This window comes from Neovison vison, chromosome 6 (assembly GCF_020171115.1).
Source record: "Neovison vison isolate M4711 chromosome 6, ASM_NN_V1, whole genome shotgun sequence".
NCBI lineage: Eukaryota > Metazoa > Chordata > Mammalia > Carnivora > Mustelidae > Neogale > Neogale vison.
This window is the reverse complement of record NC_058096.1, coordinates 158,263,328-158,285,419: the sequence shown is the minus strand read 5'-3', so window position 1 is coordinate 158,285,419 and position 22,092 is coordinate 158,263,328. Positions and strand designations below refer to the sequence as shown.

Sequence of the window (22,092 nt, the reverse complement as noted above, 5' to 3'; positions counted from 1 at the left end):
AACAAACAAACAAACTATGCTCCGAAAGGCCAAGACAGAGGCTCACAGGTCAGCACCCAGTCAGTCCCCAAGGCATGTGATGATTTGGCTGGTACCCAGCACTCACTTCCAGTTTTATTGGTGGTATGAAAGCTAAGAGTAGACATGGTTTCACAGCTGTATTGCTGGCTTTCAGTCACTTTTGCTGTGTCCCTATCAGAATTCAGGCTCTGGTTGGGGGGAGGCCTCATGCCCAAGGAAATAGAAGCAAGAAAAACACAAATGTACTCATTAGATTTCGAAACAAGAGACACAAACTGAGCAGACTCAGATTGTTCAGTTTCAGATTGTTGTGGTTTTTATTGCTTGTGTATAAACACATGAAATTCTGTAACCGACTTACAGGAAAAGAGCGAAACCTGCAAACAGGAGTGGGGTTCAGGCCACTAAAATGGACAAGGGAGGCTTCACCTTCATACATGATCTGAGTGGTACTCAAAATCTTCATAGAACATTCACTTTCCTTGTTTTGCGGGATTTTCTCTCCTTTTTTATTAAAACCCTTTCAAAAGACCCCAAAAGCTGTCAATGATTTAAGATGAACTCCGGAATCCTGAGGATAGAGATAGTTCCAAACTGAGACCAGGGAGAACAGTTCTGAGAACTGACTCCTTACTCCCCACAGGGGAGAAGGCAGCCACAGATGGTATGGGATAACAATCCAAAGTCAGGAGGCACCTGGTGGCTCAGTTAAGTGCCTGACTCTTGGTTTCAGCTCAGGTCTTGATCTCAGGGTTGTGAGTTCAAGCCCCATGTCAGGTTCTGTGCTGAGCAGGGAGCCTACTTAAAGAAAAAAGAAAAGAAGAGAAGAGAAAAGAAAAGAAAGGAGAAATCCAAAGTCAGAACTCATTCTGGGAACTCCAAATTGTTTTCTTTGCCTTTCTTTCTTTTTTCCTGAGGGAATGGGTGTAAACGTGGAAGAAGCGTAGAGGTTTTCTTAAGAAACTCACATTTTTTCAAAAGACCTGTGGAAAAGTATGAAGTGTTGGGCCCAAGCTTTTCTTACCTGGGTGTTTTAAATAGAACAAGAAAGATCAGACCATTGTGTTGTCTCCCCTCCCCCAATCTCAGCTGTCTCACCAGCCTGCCCTAACCCACCAAAGCCCAGCTCAGTGACCTGCCATAAACCCTGGGTTGTCCCAATCTAGCCAGTCCCCTTAATCCACCAACTTTAATTATTCCACCTCAATTTATAGCCTCATTTACCCCCAACTACATGTACACCAAAGTCAAGATGGTGATTTGAAAACCAGTTGACTAGTCCAGCTCCAAACTGCCCTTGTAAAATTTATATCCTAAAAGCCGTATTCCCAACAAAAAAGTAAACACCATAAGTAATTATCTTCCTAATATGTAGGGTCTCTTGATTGCTTTTAAATCTATGCCCCTTTTGAGGAAATTTTCACTTACTCACCCAACATATTTCTGCCTCTCAAGAGGATCTAGAACTTTCAAAATACTCCAACTTTAATAGTGACAGAGAATTTACCCTGTGCTAGGCACTGTCCTGGGCATCGGGGGTTTAATGGTGAAAGGACCACCACTATCCCACCCTCAAGAAGTGTATTGTCTGTGAGGGAGATGGACCTTAAATAAATAGCACAAATATTATAGCTGATGGAATTTTCTTCTGGAGCAGAAAAAGTAGAGGGTATAAGAAAGCATGTAAAAGGAACATATAACTTTAGAACGTAGGGGCAAACAGTTTTCTCTTGAAAGTGACATTTAAGCCAAGATCCAAAAAATGAGTAGTTGGCCCGGTGAAGAGTAGGGCAAGGGGAACGGTATATGCAAAGTCCCTGAGCTTCACAGTTCAAGAAGTGCCACAGGGCAGGGGACAGAAGTAAGGCTGGGGAGGGGGTAATGGCTGCCAAGGGATGGACAACCTGGGGACCATGAAGGCCATCTGAGGGCTCTAGAATTCATCTTAAATGCAACTGGGAAAGCAGCACTGTCCATTACAACTTTCTATGATGATGGGAATCCTCTGCTCTGTACTATCCAATACAGTAGCCACTATCCACATGCGGCTATTACACCTTTGAAATGTCGCTGGTCCAACTGAAGAACTGAATTGTTTATTTAATTTTCACCAACTTTAATGAATACAGCCACAGGTGACCCGTGGCTGCCATGCTGGACAGTATAGAGGTAGAGGGTTGTGAGCAGGGAATTAATAAAAACTGCCTCATGCTGGCTGCAGGCAAGATGGAGAGAAACGGGCCACTGTAAGACACAGTCAGCTGGCAGACAGACTCCACGGGAGGAAATCACTGGAACATCAACACCAAAGTTTTAGTCAAACCTGACCTTGCATTACAGAAATAGAAGTTCCGGTTTCAAACATAAATACATGTAATGTTGAATTATCTTCTACACACACACACAGTTTAGCCCTTGAGCAGAGCCATTCTGAGGACACCAAATCAGATGGCACCTTCTCTGTGAAGCACAAAATTTAGGGAAATACACAAAAGCTTAAAGATGGGTCATCTGTGACAATCAGGGCTGTACCACGTAGAAATATATTCTGTAGGGGAAAAAAAGAAGTACCTAGAGAAAATTTTCTCTACCACTTTAAAATGTTTTTATACGGGCATCTGAGTGGCTCAGTAGGTTAAGCGTCTGCTTCGGCTCCGATTAGGATCCCAGTGTCCTGGGATCGAGACTCGAGTCAGGTTCCCTGCTCAGTGGAGAGATTGCTTCGCTGTCTCCTTCTGCCACTCCCCCTGTTTATGCTCTTTTGCTCCCTTTAATAAATAAATAAAATTTTTTAAAAAATAAAATGTTTTTATAAAACTCACTAATTTTTAAAGGATGATACTAATGTGAGAGCAGGCAAGCTAGTGGAACAAAACAGAATACCCAGAAACAAATATTCTATGAAAATATTCTATGAAAGAATTCCACGTGTGATAAAGATGACCTTTTAATGGATAGAAAAAGAATCGGTTTGGTACAATGGGCTGTATATCTGGAACGTGGTAAGCCAAACAGGAAACATACACACCCCTCGCAAAAATGTCTGTGCCCCAAAGCCTAGAACCTGTGAACGCAAAAGGGGCTCTGTAGATGTAATTAAGATTACAGGCCTTTGGATAAGGATATCATCCTGGATTCCCTGGGAGAGCACAGCCTGATCATATGAACACTGAGAAGCAGACAACCTTCTCTGGCTGGAGTCAAGAAGATGCTGGAAGAAGGCAAGAGAGATGCAGCAGAAAATGTGAAACTCGAGAACCTCGAGATTCATCACTGACTGCCTCGACGATGGAGAGGAGGCAATTTCAAAAGGAAGGCAGGTGGACCTGGAACCTGAGAGAGGCCCCTGGGTGACAGTCAATGAGGGCCAAAGGCCCTCAACACTAGTGCTGCAAGGAGCCAGGTGCTGCCAACAATGTGAATGAGCCTAGAAGGCATGTCTTCGCAGATCCACCCAGTAAGAGCCCGGCCAGCCAACACCTTGACTTCAGCCTTGTGGAACCTACCAGTTAACCCAGACTTCTGACCTCCCAACTGTGACCCAATTCATTTATGTGGCCACTAAGACTGTGGTCATTTGTTATGGCAGTGAAAGAAAACCAATACAGATAGTGTAATAAACAACACAGCAACATACAGAACCTTAAAAATAGTATGATGAGCAAAAGAAGCCAGACTCCAAAGAATGTCTACTGTGTGGTTCCGCTTGGATGAAGTTCTAGAACTGGCAAATCTCAGAAAGCAGAACAGTGGTTGCCTAGGGAGGGAAGGCTATTGACTGGAAAGGGGAATGATTGCACTTTTGGGGAAAATGAGAATGTTCTGTATTAAAGCTCACTGAACAGTACACTTAAAATCGGTGCCTTTCATTACTTGCAAATATCTCATTTTTTAAAAAGGAAACCATAAAGGCAGTGAGAGAAAATGTAGGTACAAATTTTAGATCAGCTGCAACAGCTCTAGGAGGAAATTTGAGAATACTGAACCAAGTGACACATACATACAGCCTCTGACCCAGCAATTCCATTTCTGGAAACCAATCTTACAGACAGATTTCACACACTGGAAATGGAAAATGTACAAGATTATTCACTTGCCAAGTTGTAATTATAAAAACTAGGACCAACATTAATGCCCATTAGCAGGAGATTGGTTTCATAAATTGTAGCATAGCCCCCACAACAAAGTCTTACAAAAGTGAGAAAGAAAAAAAAAAAAAAAACAAAGAATGAAGATGCTTTCTACATACTGATCTGGGATAATCTCCAAAATATATTTGAAAAAAAAAACAAAAACAAATGCAGAATAGCATATATATCACCTTACCTTTTGTACAAGTTTAAAAAAAAAATAGAGGGAAGAGTTGAATAAGAATTTATATTCGCATTTGCCTACATGTGCATAAAGAAGTTCCAGAAGGAAAAAAAGTTCTGGAAGGATCCACCAGAAATAAAATTATTTACCTTTATTGGGGGATGGGGCAGAGGGCTGAGTAGGGAGACCTACTCTCTCCTTTCCATGGAAACCTTTTATATTTTTGGATTCTTGAATTCGATAAATTAAAAAAAGTTTAAATGCAATGAAAAACACTGTATGTAATCTTCACACTCAAGAAGGCCATTCTAATGATAGCAAAAGCAGAAACCATAGACAAGAATTCATTAAAAATTAAAAGCTCTCAGGCACCTGGGTGGCTCAGTGGGTTAAAGCCTCTGCCTTCCGCTCAGGTCATGATCCCAGGATCCTAGGATCGAGCCCCGCATTGGGCTCTCTGCTCCACAGGGAACCTGCTTCCCTTCCTCTCTCTCTCTCTGTGCTTCTCTGCCTACTTGTTATCTCTGTCTATCAAATAAATAAATAAAATCTTTAAAAAAAATTAAAAGCTCTTGTACATCAAAAAGCCCCCAAAACACCCTGAGTCAGTGAGATGATGGGTAGAGAGTCACACATAGAGCCGATGGCCAGGTAAAGTGGGGGTCGTCTGTCTAGGGGAAAAAATGCACATACTTCCCCACTAGCTAGTTTCCTAAATGGGTGTGTATTCTACAAACATGTTTCTTTCACGTACCTGAGGATATTAACTGCCTTTTCCTTTGTGAAAGCAGAACTGCGATACAGATCCAAAAGTCTGATAAGTGGAGACCTTTATACAAAGAAAGGTATGGCTGACTGCAGACCACGATACAGTTGTTAAAACCATGAAGCTGATCCAAGTAAGAGGAAGCCATGTCAAAATGCGCAACAAATGTGGATAAAACAACCTGGAGACCAATTTGTAGAGGCACTTGGGGAGCTTAAGGGTGTGTATGTGTGTGGGTGGGTGGGTGTGTGGGTGTGGGAGTGTGTGTATGTGTGTACACTCTTGACCTACTGAAAGAATTTCTGGAAGGCCTTAAGAAGCAAACATGAGCGGTGATCTCTGGGGAGCAGGTCTGGGAATGGGGAGAACATTCCCCAACAATGACAGAATGAACTTCTGTTGAGGTAAGTCACCCAGGACGTGGTCATTTGTTCTTGTAGCCCTAGGAAATGAAGGGCTCTGAATATGCTCAGGGAACATATGCATAGAAAGGACTTAATAAAGTGAGGCCTTTATTATCAGAAAGACCTCACTTTGTTAAGAACTAAAATTTCTGGAGCAAGGAAGCCAAGGCTCAAAGGTTTAGGGGCCTGACCACGGTCCCACTGTAGTGAGCACCAGAGCTGAAACCCAGGCTGACTTCCCAGCCTCCGCCTTGGCCCCACGGTCTACAGCACTGTTCATGGGCAGGAAAGCAGAAACCAAAAGCCAGGTCTTGCCCCTGGTCTGCGAAGGTTCTGGTTAATGGTACTGGCCCTGTCGACCTCTGTAGGTTATTTGAGTGTAATCCCTGCAACATTTACAGAACCTTTGCTTTGTTTACCCAGCAAAGAGAAAATATTTGGTAAAAAAACACAGGCCTAGTATTGGCCTGTTTTGACAGGGGTTCCCTGAAATTAACAGACAGTTAAACCGCTACAGCTGAGAAAATCTGAGCTTCCAGGCCTTCCTTGGATGAGAAGTGGGAAAAGGGTCAGCACTGTAGCATCTGAAAATGGCCCCAAGCTTCCCCTACTGTGATGGTTCCTTTGAAAAGGAGGGCCCGCCTCCTGCTTATAGGCCTTCATAAACCCTTATCAGCTGGGCAGTCATCAGGTTGAGCATGCTCTGGGAAGGCTGCTCAGCTCTCCACAGAGGCCTGAGGGGAGGTGTGAGGTGCACAGAGGTAGGCCCCAGGGTCCCCCGACATGCTCTCTGTGCCAGACCTGCGGGCCAGAGTTTCCTGACAGAATACTTCCCTGGGACTTTTGAGTCAGAACTTTGGGAAGAGCCTCCTCTGGTAGTGGCAGCTGACGTGAGAGGCTCCAGAGGGGTACAGCCTTACCCCCAACCCTCAGAAGAAGCTACTCCGGACTCTCTCTCACCCAGAGAGAGCAAAAGAGGGACTCCTTCCACATTCCCCTGCCTCTGAGCCCCAGCTACTTCCCTATCCCTTCCCTAGTTACTAAAGACATCAGCAACCTTCTAGAACTTTCCTCCTTTTACCTAAACAATTTGAGTTTTTATTTGCATCACGGGAAAGGAGGAAATGAGAGCGGCTTGCCCATTTCATCCTTCTCTGCAGGTTCACATTAGACAAAGGTCTATATCATGGGTGTCCTGTGCCCGCTCCACCCCAGACATCTCCACTCAGAGTATTCCTTCCTGCAGGGCCTGACAAGGCCTCAGAATCCTCCCCCCAGCATTCACTCTAGGTGGCTCACATCCATGCCCTAAATGAATCCTATGTGCCATTCCTAGTTGCACACCAAAGATCTGGGCCAAAAATCAACTTGTCCGTCCAAACACAAACCCGGAAGTGCGGTAACGAGGAAACAACAGGCTGAAGACCAGGCAACTGGTCCCCACCTCTCCTTCAGCTTCATCATCCCTAAGAAGCACCCAGGCCCCAGAACAGCCGTCTCCAAGTCTGATTTGCACACACCCTCTAGAGACAGCTTCCCCATTGGTCTGGGTTACTACAGTGTTCGCCTTGTGATCTTCCCCCAGCCTCCCCCAGCTCCAGTTCAGCCTCCTCACCACCATTGGCGAGATGGTCCCCAAATCCATCCAGGAGCTCCCATCCCACCTCCTCTCGGGTATCATTCTCATGAAAGTTCCCAAAGGTTTCAGACCCTGTGTGCAGCTTTTATACGGTTTAACACTGTGAGTTATGGTCTACTGCTCTCGACATACATCTCCCACATAGCCTTTATGCTTCGCACCCAGTGCTAGGTTTTTCTGCTTTCCCCTGCAGACCAGACTCTTCAGGCAGAAACTAAGTCTTACCGAGTCTTATTATGCTTGCAATCAAGGGCTCAGCATTGTTAAATGAATAAATGACTTTCTGGCTATTTCTTTACTCATCAGATTAAGCTGGAGGAATGGGAAAGGAAGAAAGGTTCTGGAGTTTAATTTGAACTAGACAATTTTACTCCTGGTTTCAGATTTCTGACCATCTCCTAGAAAGCCAAGAATGTCAGCTGTTTCCTTGGAGAAGGACACACATTTAATAAAAAGCCAACCACCTAAAGGACAAACAAGAGACAACCAGATAAGTCCAACCCAAATCTGCAAAGTTGTTGGCTTCTTGGGGAAAACAAATTTATAAGCATCTGCTGCAAATTCAATAGACAAAACACAGGGCCATATATTCCCAGGTGAAATTATATTCCTGGAAATTCAGAAATACTGAAAGCAAAGAAATCCTATAGATTGGTGGTTCCTAGACTTTTGGACTGACAAACAAACATTTATGCACACAGAAAAGAAACTGAAGGGTACCAAGGGGCCTGGGTGGCTCAGTCAGTTAAGTCTCCAACTCTTGATTTTGGCTCAGGTCATGATCTCAGGGTCCCGAGGTAGGGACCAGCACCAGGCTCTGTGCTCAGTTTGAGATTCAATCTCCCTTTTCCTCTGCCCTTTCTCCCAGCTCACACATTCACACAATCTCTCTCTAAAAAAAAAAAAAAGAGAGAAAGAGAGAGAGAGAGAAGGAAAGTGAAGAGAACCTAAATAGACTTGCCAACTCTTTATTTTACCAAATAAAAACATTGTTTAACAGATTTTATTTATTTGACAGAGAGAGACAGCGAGAGAGAGAACACAAGCCAGGGGAGTGGGAGAGGGAGAAGCAGCTTCCTGCTGAACAGGAGGGAGCCCTATGTGGGACTTGATCCCAGGACCCTGGGATCAGAACTTGAGTTCAAGGCAGAAGCTTAACAACTGAGCCAGCCACGGACCCCAAGAACATTTTTTTAAAAGCATATCATCGGGGGACTCCTGGCCGGCTCGGTCACTAGAGCATGTGACTCTTGATCTCAGAGTCATGATTTCAAGCCCCACATTGGGCACAGTTTATTTTAAATTTTCTTAAGATTTTTGTTATTTATTCATTTGAGAGAAATACAGAGGCCGAGACAGAGAGAGCACAAGCAGGAGAAGAGGCAGAGGGAGAGGAAGAAGCAGACTTCCCGCTGAGCTGGGAGCCTGACATGGGGCCAGATCCCAGGACCTGGAGATCAGGACCTAGCGATCATGACCTGAGCCAAAGGCAGATGCCCAACTACCTGAGCCACCCAGGTGCCCCAATTTAAAAAACTTTTAAAAAAGGCTTACCATCTACTGCCCTCATAATTTCACAAAAGAAGGGATTTTTTAATTGCCCCCCCCAAAAAGGAGAAAGAATGGAAATTCAAACTAAAGAATGCCATTCTTGCAAAAGGATGAGCCAAGAGCCTTCCAGTACATTGTAGCTTTGGATGGTGTGCAGATAGAATGAGCTTAGAGAGCAGACATTCCAAATTCCTAAAATCACGTCAGGTTCCTGGAAGGTACTCAAGAAATATTGCTAAGGGCAAAGATGGATCAATTACAACTCCTAGTTCTGAAGTGGGGTCCCAATCACTTGAGGGAGGTCAAGCTGGGAGCCGGTGATGGGCCCGTGATGGACATGACTTCTCCTCAGTGTGTGCACAGACTAGCACCCTTCAGTTTTGCTATTTGCATGAGAGTAATTGAGGCAACAGTGTAATAACAGCTGAAACTTACTGAGAACTTATGATGTGCCAGGCCCTATGCTAAGCCCTTCTTGGGCATTTTCTCATGGGACATCCCCAACAATGCTAGTGAGGGAGGTATGATTTTTACCCCAATAGTACAGGTCAGGAAACTGCTTTCATCAAGGGGATGGGACTTCTCCAAGCAAGGTACAAACACAAGTCTGATACCAAAATCTGTGTTCACAACTCTTCAGAGAAGATGGATGTAGAAAGGGTGAGAGTGATTGGAGAAAGGAAAACAGGAAGGATGGCCTTCAAAATTAAAATCAAGTCCAGGGACACCTGGCTGGCTCAGTCAGTACAGCAGGTGACTCCTGATCTCAGTTGCAAGTTCGAGCCCCACATTGGGTATACAGATTACTTAAGAGTAAAATCTTAAAAAAATAAATAAATAAAGTCTCTACAAAAGCAAATCTGAAGGAAACTGAAAAGTGAGCATTCCACACTCTGCCTCAAGACAGGTGAGGAAAGTAAGCATCAGCCAGCACAGATCACTCATAAATCCTGACTCAGGGTCTGTGCTAAATCCAGGCTCCCCAGTGACTACCACATTTCCCCTCAGTTAGCTTTCTCACTCTCTCTTTGAGCCCCTGGGAGATAGAGATTATTGTGAAGTCAAGGGCAGCCCCCAATGAGGATACAGGGCCCTCCTATGACAGCCCTTGGAAAATGGTGCTTTCTCATTCAAAGGAGAACTTGGAGTTTGGTTACAAGAAGCCCTGTCATCTTCTCCTTCAGATCCACCCCCAAGCCTCTCTTTAATCATTTAAATGCTAGTTTATGGCCCCCATTCTACCTCCCACCCTCAAAACCACAGTTGTCTGCTTCCACCTCAATCTGGAAGGCAAGACAAAGCCAGCAGACATTAGAACACCATCCACTGCAGCCTGGAGAAGGGCCCAGAGGTGCCCAGGAGCTCCCCATAAACAAAACAGTCTCCCCTAGGCAGGGACCCTGAAAGGCACACCTGGTGAAGGGAGGTCCCTTAGCAGTGCTAGGAGGACCTGAGTTCTAGTCTCACCTCTAACACCCTTTGACAGATTCCTGAAACATGGGGAACTTGAACTTGGCCTTGAAAAAAGTAAGAACTTTGGCCAACCTGAACAATTATTCATCCACAGTCTCAGCCTTCTAAATAAAACAGAGTTATACACACACACACACACACACACACACACACACACACACTCTTCATCTTAGCTTTCCAGTATTCTCCAACCCAATATGCCTACCATGTTGTAGCCACATAACCCTAAATTCTTCTGGCTCCCTCCCTCTCATATGCCTCTGCAGTGCTGAAGCTAATGCCAGAAAGAGAATATAAAGATATGAGTGTGTCCTCCTTGTATGAGAAATGCCAAAAATGTGAGATCAAGTCAAACTTTACCTATTTGAGGCCCGGTACCACATAAGCCTAGGAAAACAGGGACAGCACCACCTCTATGACTGAACTCTCTGTTTCCTCCATTGGGCAACACTCATGAGCTGTCTAATGCATGCTGTAATGCTGCAGGATGCCTGGGATGCATGGATGAGTGCAACCGACCAAAACACGGCTGCCCAGAAGCTTACATTCCAGTGCAGGGATGTCTGTAAAATGGGGATTGCTCATAGTCCTTCCACAACAATCACCAAAGAGAATATCTGAAACATACCCTATGTAAATCCTGGTTCCAGTTCAACTGTTATTATTATTTATTATTTATTATTATTATTACTACTATTATATCAATCTTTAGAGTCTAAGCCCTTTTGCTTACTGTTCTTCATGATAAGAAGCTGTTTCTTTTACCTGGACTGTCTCTCTCTCCCTCCTGGCACCCCTCGGTCTGCCCACTGGAAGTTCTCTTTGTCTGCCCAGACATGGTTCAACACTAATCTGCCCTATTTCCTCCTGGGAAGGATTCAGGAGCTGGCAACTGTCATAGAGTGTCTGTCTACATCTCCATGGATGCCTCCTCATGGGTCTGCCTGACATGAACTCTGTTTTAGTGTCACAAGAAACACCTCCAGCTCATATCTTTATGTCCTCCAGAGGCCAAGGGAGGGCCCTCGGTCTATGAGGAGAACTGACTTGGACAGTGAAGAGCAAAAAGAGGGGAGAATAGGTAAGACCCTGAGGGGAGAAGAAAGGGCCTATCAGAGAGAAAGTCTGAGGGCCAGACTATAAGGACTCTTGGTCCCTGGCCAATAAGTTTAGACTTGAGTGATCCCTCAAAATTACCAATTTTTGAGCCTCCAGGAAGAGTGGACCCCAAAGGACAGAAGATGAGCTGGTCCAAAGGTAAGGAGCCCTGGAGGCCACAGCTGAATATGAAGCTCATTCCCCTTCAAGGCTGTGAGCCAAGTGTTCCTGTCACAGGGAGTGAAACTGCCCAGTATGACACTAATTCTCTGTATTTTCTGTGTTGTGTCATGCTGGCCTGGCTTCCCCCAAAATATCATCAGCATTTTCCAGGGTTAGCAATCTTGTTCCCTTTCTGAATGCTATCCATTGATAGGAGGACCGAGTGCTTCAAAATAAAAACATCTCACATCTCAGTCTAAGTGGTGTTAGAACTTTAACACAGACAGAGCCAAATTTAGATGTGGCCTGCTTCTGAAAGACAGAGAGTCCCATCAGCTTGCCAGGCTCACAAAAGCTCAGGTAAACACGTCATGGTGGGTGCAGGTAAGCACTAATAGTGACCAGACAAAAGATGGAGTCAGTTCAGGTAAACTGGGTCCAAGGTACCACAGGTAAGGCTCATTCAGCTTTCCAGATATTCAACAAGAACAAGGAAACAAGGCACTGCTTACATATGAATGTTGAGACCAAGAAAAATGTCTGGTCAGGCAGAATGGACAACCACACTGACCAAAAGAACACTGCTCTTGGTTTGGGCACCTGTGACATTTTGGGGTCCCAAGATGTCTGTTTACCTGGTTCAATCCTTTTAAGTTTAAACCTGAACGTTCCCCCCACCACTGCGACTGTCCCCATCATCAATCTCTGCTTTAACTTGAAGTGTCATCTTGGCTAAGGAAACTGTCCGTTTCCCCAGTTTCCTCTTTCTTGTAAAGATTTGTTATAACAAGTATTTGATGGCCATAAAAACTTCAGGCTGCCCCCCAAGGAAACGTGTTACCAAAGCCATCAGCCCATCTGTCACTGACTGGGAAACCAGAGGCAAGCCAGTGTCAGCTCCACTTCCCCAACTGGAAAAGCAAAGGAGAGCTTAGTCCTCAAGGTCAAATGAAACAATGCCATACTCTCGACAATGGCCGGAGGCCCACACCCCAACCTCCACTCTGGTTCTTAAAAACATCCAGAGGGTCACTTTACCTTCCTCAAAAACAGGACCTTCAGGCTCCACTTTAGCTACTAAAAAAATCTGCAGTACTGTATGATCTCTCTTATATGTGGAATCTTAAAAGAAAAAAAAATCTCACAGATACAGAGAATAGATCGGTGGTTGCCAGAGGTGGGTAAGAAGATGGAAGAAATGGTTTCTATTTATCAAATAGAAAATTCAAAAAAGAACATAACTGATCTGACTTTGCATACATCACTCTGGAGAAAAGACTTTCATTTATTTTTGTTTTCCATCATCCAATTAACTCTTAACATGCATATGTACAAAATGCTGTTACCCATTCTATGAACAGAAAAGGATTCACAGGTGTCTAAGACATGGTCTCCACCTTCAATACAATTTTAAATCTTATTTGGCAATTAGTGAGGCTATACAGGTAGCATATGATAAATGCCAAAATATAAGGAAAGCCCTTAAAATAGTGACTAGGATATGGCAGATGTTCACCAAATGTTTTGACAAGAAAAGTATATGTGTAAAATGATTTTTAGAGCATTTGTCTTTGGTAGCTAGAGAGGATAAAAGGAAGGTGGTACTATAGTCCAGAAAACTCCTCTGTGACATTTTCCTAGTGACAGCTAAGTCTATGAGATGAAAGATGGGGCCATACCTTAAGTGAACCTAAAGTTTAAAAATAAATAAATAAATAAAGTCAGCAGCTATAGACCCAAAGAGAGGGGGAGGGGCAGTGGTCCCAAGAAATGGGAAATAAAGGAGGGGGAATCTTGGGGTCCCTGGGTGGCTCAGTCAGTAAAGCTTCAGACTCTTGACCTCAGAGTTGTGAGATCGAGCCCTGTGACAGGCTCAAACTTGGCAGGGAATCAGCTTGAGATTCTCTCTCCTTTGGCCCCTTCCCCCTGTGCTCTCTCTCCCAAATAAATAAACAAATCTTTTACAAATAAATTTTAAGAAATGAGGGGGGAACCTTATAATTGTTATAATTTACTGCCAGTAAATCATTTCTTGAGCCTAGCACATGCAGGGAGAATCTAAGCAAAAAGAAGTGGGGGGCCATCATTCCAAGAAACAAAAATAAAATAATAAGGCAGTATGTGTGTATGTGTCATAGAAATGGGTCTTTGGGGATGCCTAGGTGGCTCAGTCAGTTAAGCATCTGCCTTGGGCTCAGGTCATGATCTCAGGGTCTGGGATCAAGTCCCACATAGGGCTCTTTTCTCAGCAAGGAGCCTGTTTCTCCCTCTGCCTGGCTCTGCCCTTGCTTGTGCTCTCTCTCTCTCTGTGTGTCTCTCTTTCTCTGACAAATAAATAAATAAAATCTTTAAAAGAAAGAAAGAAAAGAAAAGAAAAAGAAATGGGTCTTTGGCAGCAACCCAGGAAAACAGAACTCATCAGCAAAAAGAAGTTTGAGAATTTAGCAAAGGCAAAGTCTTTGTTTGGTCCCTGAGAGCCATGGGCTGGGAAAGCAAGACAGCGGGTGTCTAATCCCAGAGCTACCTTATTTAGCTGTAATGACTTATGGGTAATGGGCTTCAGTTTCTCCATCTATAATTACATTCACGGCCCTGCTCCTAACACTGCAGTTGTGGAACTCTGAGCAGAGACTTTAAGAAACCTCTTTTTTTTTTTTAAAGATTTTATTTATTTATTTGACAGAGAGAGATCACAAGTAGGCAGAGAGGCAGGCAGAGAGAGAGAGGAGGAAGCAGGCTCCCTGCCGAGCAGAGAGCCCGATGCGGGACTCGATCCCAGGACCCTGAGATCATGACCTGAGCCGAAGGCAGCGGCTTAACCCACTGAGCCACCCAGGCGCCCAAGAAACCTCTTTTGAATTCATGAATCCAGAGTTTGTGGCAGCTGGCATCGCTCTCCTTCCTTTTTCCTCCAGCACCCTAAAAAAGGCCTAAGGCCAAGGAGCCATTATGTCCCTATCGCTCCAAAACTTCTACAAGGCCCCATTGGCGTCCATACCAGGTGGCCAGCTCTGTGTGGACACACAGATGGACCTAGATTAACTAGAAGCATCCCTTGGTCTGCCTTTGTAGATGCTACTGGGGGGAATCACACAGTCGTTTCCTATGGTACTCTCATTACCCAACCATGAATTTCCTTTACCTGGTAGGAATCTCAGCCTCCTTCATCTCTCTTACACCAACTCCCCCCTTCCAAACTTGCATCCTCAGTGAAATGCTGATGCTTTCCTCAGCTTCTCTTGGGGTGTCCCAAAGAAAGCTTGCAGTTGCCACATAAAACTGATTAGTCGATCACAACATCAAGTTCATGGATTATCACTATTTTTTTAAACAACAGAAAATAGAGTAGAATAAAAAATATCATTGTGCTTCATTCTGTAGAGAGAATAAATACTGTAAAGCCCTTGTTGCAATTTTATACTTATGAGAGTAGGTTTGGGTCTGGTGTAAAAAGAAGAAGAAGAAGAAGAAGAAGAAGAAGAGGAGGAGGAGGAGGAGGAGGAGGAGGAGGAGGAGGAGGAGGAGGAGGAGGAGGAAAAGACAAATCAAGGAAACCCACATCCTGAGGCAGTGGAATTCTATTCTGGGGGTGAATACCACACACTTCTATCCTACCTCCAGCCCTTGCGTGGAGGACCAAGAACAGCAAAGGTTACTTAGAACTCAAAAGCCAATCCTATAAGTCTACAAAACAGACCAGCGTGGAAAACAGTTAAAACAAACTTCTGACTCTCCTACAAGTTAGGACTTTCATTAAGGCACAAAACAGGATGCTCAACCAAAGACCAAGACATCCGGGGAAAAGCTTTGCCTCATAAAGGTGCTTGGCACGGGGGAGGCTCAGCACCAGGCAGCGGAAGGGGGGAGGGGGACGGAGGGAGGAGGAGGGGAGAAGCCTGGTCACTGGGAATCCTTCGCTCCCAGCTCTTTCTCCCCGCCTAAGGACTGCGTAGGCCAACAGCGACTGGGCCGAGGACTAGAGACCTCTGGAGCCCCCTTCTCTCCCAATTTTTTCAAAATTTTTCTCTTTATTTTTCACACTGCATATCTCCCTAGAAATTGTTCCTGGGAAGCACGAAAGCTCGCAGGCTCCCAGAAACGCCTCCAGCTGGGAGCGGAGCTGGCCCGCGCTGTTCAGCCGGGCTGGGTACTCCCAGGGGGCGCACGGAGAGGTGGGCGGAGTGCGCCGCACGCCTACTCGCTGGGAGCCCACGACAGCAAACGCTTGCAAGCAGAACCCTCCACTTCTCCGCCGCGGGGCCCCGCTGCTACCCCGCCCCTACACTCCTTTAGCAGAGTGTCGAGGACTGGACAGCCCCTTTCTGGCAAGCCCCTTTCTGGCTCGCAGCCGCGCGGGCTGGGGACGAGGCCTGCCCAGGGCTGAAATCGCGAACCTCCTCCTGCCCGGCAGCGACCAGCGCTGTCCAAGTTCCCGCAAATCCCGCCCCGAGCCCGGATCTGTCAGCCCGAGTGCGTGCCCCGGGGGCGCGTCCGCTGACCCGCTCATCGCCACCTGCTAGCGGCACCGGGGTCCCGCGCGGGAGGTGGGAGGTGGGCCCGGGAGCCGCAGCTTCGGTGCAGGGGTGGGGACCGGGCAGGCCGCGCGCAGCCGCAGTCCTGTCGCAGCGCGTGCCCTCGTCCCCCGGGGCCGGGAAGCCGTCCCCCGGGGCCGGGAAGCCGCCCCCCGCGCGCGCGCCCGCGCTACAGGCCCAGATCGGACCTTGGATGACCGCGGGGCCCACGGGGACGATCGCTCGGGGGTCGCCAGCCCCCTCGCGCCGCCGCTTCCCGCCGGGAAGAGGCGCGGGGCCCGGCGGGCCGGAGGCGCCCCCCGCGTTTCCCGCGCGGCTACGCACCTAGCTGCCCGCGGGTCCCACATGGCCGGGGCCGCCGCCGCCGCCTCAGGGGCTGCTTCCCCGGGTAGGGCGCGGCGGGAGGCGCGGAAGCCCGAAAGCTGCGGCCCTGGGCGCTGGAGGCGGGAGATGCGGCCGAGCGGGGCCCCTGCTGGCGGTGGCGCGGCTCCCCGGCGGTGCCGAGCGGGCGGGGGCGCGGGGACCCCGGAGCCCCGGCTGTGTGCAGCCGCAGCCCTATTCCAAGTTTCCACGTAGTTGCGAGAGCCCGAAAACTGTCACGTGCACGTCGCCGCTGGGTGGGAGGGCGTGTTTGTCACCGTGTTCAAAAGAGGCGTTTCGGTGTCTCCCATCATGCGTGAGAGTGCTCCAATGGGGTGGCTCCGGCCGCCTTTGAAAAACGAGTGCTTCGTGGAGCCGACTGTCACGACGGACCGAGGGCACACACACGACCCTGCGACACTTTTGGGTCCCTGAGGTTTCATAGGCTGGGCCCACCGCGATGGTGGGGAGAACTGAGGTCAGCTGAGGGCCCCAGGCTCGCCTCTTCTCTTCCCTCCTGTCCCTCCAACAAAAAAACTAGACCACCTGCGTTGGTCAACCAGTGTTGTGCCCCACTCCGCGGTCTCCTCGGGCTGTCGCTTCCTGGCTATCTAGCACTTACTGTGTGCTCTGGCCTCCGTTCTGGGGACACTGGGCATTCAGGTGGAAGAGGCCAGCGAGGCCCCGACGTCTTGACGCTCACAGCCGCGTTCAAGGTGCTCGCAGAGGAGTGAGCCTCTCCCCACGGGTGGAATTCCAGAGTAGCTCCTGGAAGGGCAGTGATGACTGAAAGAGTTGGGGACGGTTAGGAGGACCTCAGGCTGCCATTTCACCTCCACAGGCTGTGCGTCCTCTCATCTACCACTCGGGTTTGGCCCCCAGCTTGTCTGGTACCAGGATCACTTTCCCATACACTGGGGATTTGACCCAATTGGAGAGCAAAGCCCACAGGTCCTCTCATGGGACAAGGCTTTGGCCTAAACTGACTCCTGGCAACTCTCTCACCCATTGAGAGCCACCACATGGGGCAGTTCCGTGCTGGGGAAGAGAACACCACAGAGCTTTCCAAGAGGGACAGTACAGCTTCCGATGAGGCAGGGAGGAATTGGCGACACATGGACACACGGAATGCCTACAACCCATGTCCTTCTCTGCACTGCTTACCCTGAGTCAAAAACTAGCCTGTCAGTCTAGCTAGTGGTATTTCTGCTTCTAGAGTCTCAGCTTCTCCCATTTCTTCTGTCCATTAATCGTCCCCAAATGTCACATTGCATCGTTTCCAGCTCGAAATCCTTCAGTGGCACCCCCATTGCCTACTACGGATCAGGCTGGGGAACTGGGCATTTGAGACTCTTCACAATTTTGCCCTACTCTCCCCCTCTTACCTTCCTTACACACAGACTACTTCAGTGGTTCCTAAACCTGGCTGCACATAGGAATCATATAGGCATCACACAGGGTCTTTTAAAAAGCCTGATGTCTAATTCCTACTCTAAGATAGTCTAATATAATTGATATGGGGTGTGACATGGGCGCTCAGATCTTTGAAAGCTCCTCAGGTGATGATAAGATAAAGCAAAGTTCGGGAAATACTTCTAATCTCCAAATACTTGAAGCCACTTCCCATTTCCCAGACATCATTAGTTCTTTCACTTTGAAACTTGACCCACCCTTTCTATAATTTTTTTCTCAGTATCTCCCAGTTTTATATTTAGGAAAGGCCCATGCTACCTCTTCTGGCATGGCTCTTCTTTTTATCCAACCTCAAGGAGTTTCTGCTTCCAGAAGATTTCCAGGTCGTTCCATGAAGGAGAGCAAGTCAAGAAGTTGGTGAGGGTGCAGTAGGTTAAGAATTTGCCTCTAAACTTTCCACTCTTTGACCAGTGTTCTCCAGCACCTTAGAATCTTTTTGTCCTACTTCTTCCTCTGTATCTTTCATCATGGTTCTCAAAACAGTCCTCAAAACAATCACCTTTCTTTTTAAAATCATTTCTTCTCTTTCTGATTTTTCAATATTTTTATCAAAATTATACATTCTCACAATTAAAAGAGCAGTCCCCCCCACACCTGATTTATTCTCCAGAGGCAACCAATTTTACTCCTGTTAGCTAATGATTCTATTGGCTCTGTTCCCACCCTCTAAATAACACTGCTACTTCTTGTTGAGTAGTTCTGCCCCTGCCCCCAGTCTTATGGATCATCAGGTAATTCTTTTTTAGATTGTGCTTGTCTGAAAAAAAATTCATCCTTGATGGTGTTTGGCTAGGTATAAAATTCTAGGTTGGAAATTATTTTCCTTCAGGATTTTGAAGTTATTACTCTAGTACCACTGTTCAAAATCTGAACATATCCAATACCCACCTTACATGACTGCTTTTAAATTTCTGGCAATCTGAAATTTTTTTTTCTCCCCGGTGTTCTGAAATTACACAATGATATACTTTGATGTGGGTCTATTCATCTATTCCACTATATACTGGGTGAGACCTTTCATTCTTGACACTCAAGCTATGTAGTTCTGAGAAACGATCTTGAATAATTTTGTTGATTGTTTCTTCTGCTCCATTTTCCCCATTCTCTTTTTTGGAAATCCTGTTATTCAAAAATTGAACTTCCAGGATTGGCTCCTGTGTGTTTCCCTGATGTTCAAATCACTTAGTTGGTTTTCTTTTTCTTTTCTGCTAAAAGATTTCCTCAACTTTGTCTTCTGATTCTTCTTAATGAGTTTTTTTAAATTTCTGATAGCATACTTTGTTATACTGATATAACATTGTATGTTAACTAACTGGAATTAAAATAAAAACATATATTCCTCGTCTTACAGTTTTGACATTGGAGCCATGTGAATATTTAACATAATTGAAAAGTTACATCTAATTTTTTAAGTAGGCTCCACACCCCATGTGGAACCCAAAGGGGGCTTGAACTCATCACCCGGAGATCAAGACCTGTACTGAGATCAAGAGTTGGATGTTTAACTAACTAAGCCACTCAAGTGCCCCAACTTAAATCTGATTTTTAAAAAAACGTAGTTCTGGGGCGCCTGGGTGGTTCAGTTGGTTAAGCGACTGCCTTCAGCTCAGGTCATGATCCTGGAGTCCCAGGATCAAGTCCCACATCAGGCTCCCAGCTCCACGGGGAGTCTGCTTCTCCCTCTGACCTTCTCCCCTCTCATGTGCTCTCTCTCTCTCAAATAAATAAATAAAATCTTTTTTTTTTTAAAGTAGTTCTTAAAATTGAAAACATACTGGAACAACTGAACTTTACTGTATACCAAGTGGGTAGTACAACCACATAAAAATTATTTCAAGTTCCAATATTGACATGTTTTTATAACATTTATCTAAAAATGTTACTGGGTGATATTTTTATTACTCAGACTGTGTATAAATTAGAATAAGCAAATAATTAATTATGAAATGTTCTCCAGAACCAAGACTTCCAGTGTAAGAGCAAAGAAATACAAATATAAAATCAAAAAAGCTAAGGAAAATTTCTGTGATCTGAGAACTGAACTGGAAATATCACTATGAACTTGTAATTTATTGCCTCACTCTGTTCATTCTATCCATCCTTGATATGATGCAGTATTGCTGGATTGAATAATAGTGTGCACTCCAGCACCCACAAGGTGATCTCTAAATATCCTTCCTCTCCATAAGGAACAAGGACTCGTTAAAAAAAAATCACTAATTCCATGTTGGGGGCAGAGAAGTACAAGTTGAGACAGGGAAATTTTGTTATTACAGAAAGCAAAGAAGCTACCAGAGGGTAATGGGGTTATGTCAAACAATCCAGAAACTGACTTCTAGATAGTTCCATTGTTCACACATGGGAAATTTAAACATTTTTTAAGTCATTTTTTAAAATCTATCCTTCTTTCTGCATTTATTAGCAAGGAGTTTTTCAGTGAAAAAGAACTTTACAGAATGTCCAATGGAAAAAAGACAGTCTCTTCAACAAATGGTGTTAGGAAAATTGGACAGCCACATGCAGAAAAATGAAGGTGGACCATTTCCTTACACCACACATGAAAATAGGCTCAAAATGGATGAAAAAACTCAACGTGAGAAAGGAATCCATCAAAATCCTTTAGGAGAACACAGGCAGCAACCTCTTTGACCTCAGCCACAGCAACTTCTTCCTGGGAACATCGCCAAAGGCAAGGGCAAAAATGAGCTATTGGGACTTCATCAAGATCAAAAGCTTCTGCATGGCAAAGGAAACAGTCATCAAAACCAAAAGACAACTGACAGAATGGGAGAAGATATTTGCAAATGACATATCAGATAAAGGCCTAGTATCCAAAATCTATAAGGAACTTACCAAACCCAGGGCGCCTGGGTGGCTCAGTGGGTTAAAGCCTCTGCCTTCGGCTCAGGTCATGATCCGAGGGTCCTGGGATCGAGCCCCACATCAGGCTCTCTGCTCAGCGGTGAGCCTGCTTCCCCCCTCTCACTCTGCCTGCCTATCTGCCTACTTGTGGTCTGTGTCTGTCAAATAAATAAATAAAATCTTAAAAAAAAAAAAAGAAGAACTTACTAAACTCAACACCCAAAGAACAAATAATCCAGTCAAGAAATGGGCAGAGGACATGAACAGACATTTCTGTAAAGACGACATCCAGATGGCTAACAGACACATGAAAAAGTGCTCCACATCACTCAGCATCAGGGAAATACAAATCAAAACCACAATGAGATACCACTTCACGTCATTCAGAATGGCTAAAATTAACAAGTCAGGGAATAACAGATGCTGGCGAGGATGCGAAGAAAGGGGAACCCTCCTACACTGTTGGTGGGAATGCACCCTGGTGCAACCACTCTGGAAAACTGCATGGAGGTTCCTCAAAAAGTTGAAAATAGAGCTACCCTATGATCCAGCAATTGCACTACTGGATATTTACCCTAAAAATACAAATGTAGTGATCCAAAGGGCCACGTGCACCTGAATGTTTATAGCAGCAATGTCCACAATAGCCAAACTATGGAAAGAACCCAGATGTCCATCAACAGATGAATGGATAAAGAAAATGTTTTATATATATATATATATATATATATATATATATATGAATACTATATATTCATATATATATATATATATATGAATACTATGCAGCCATCAAAAGAAACAAAATCTTGTCATTTGCGAGAACGTGGGTGGAACTAGAGGGTATTATGCTTAGAGAAATAAGTCAATCAGAGAAAGGCAATTATCATATGATCTCCCTGATATGGGGAAGTTGAGGGACAACATGAAGGGGTTGGGGGGTAGGAAAAGAATAAATGAAACAAGATGGAATTGGGAGAGAGACAAACCATAAGAGACTCTTAATCTCAAAAACAAACCGAGGGTTGCCAAGGAGAGGGGGCTAGGGAGAGGGTGCTTGGGTTATGTACATTGGGTAAGGTATGTGCTATGGTGAGTGCTGTGAAGTGTGTAAACCTGGCGATTCACAGAGCTGTACCCTTGAGGCTAATAATACATTATATGTTTATTAAAAATTTTTAAAAAAAGAACTTTCCATCTATAATCATTTGGTTGCCCTGTAAAACCTTCATATAGAAAAAGCAGAGTAAATGCTTATTCTCCCCCTTCATTGACCAGCTTTCAGAATAAAGAGTTGGTACACTAGTAACTAACAAATTTTTTTTTCATGAACTCTCATGAATTTCTAGAAGATTTCATGTACTTTAATCATTACAATCGTCTTTCTTCTTAACGCTCTAAGTTCCCATATTTGAACAGTAAGAGCCCATCTACCAG

General features: G+C 45.3%; 1 protein-coding gene across 1 annotated transcript in view; it reads right to left on the bottom strand.

Moving 5' to 3' along the window:
- TRANK1 (tetratricopeptide repeat and ankyrin repeat containing 1) overlaps window positions 1–7,892 on the bottom strand; it is a 95,765-nt gene extending 87,873 nt beyond the window's left edge. The window contains exon 1 of the mRNA XM_044252730.1: window positions 7,865–7,892. The gene's annotated coding sequence lies outside the window, so the exon portion shown is untranslated. The remainder of the gene's footprint in view (window positions 1–7,864) is intronic.
- Between the last annotated feature and the right edge of the window lie 14,200 nt (window positions 7,893–22,092).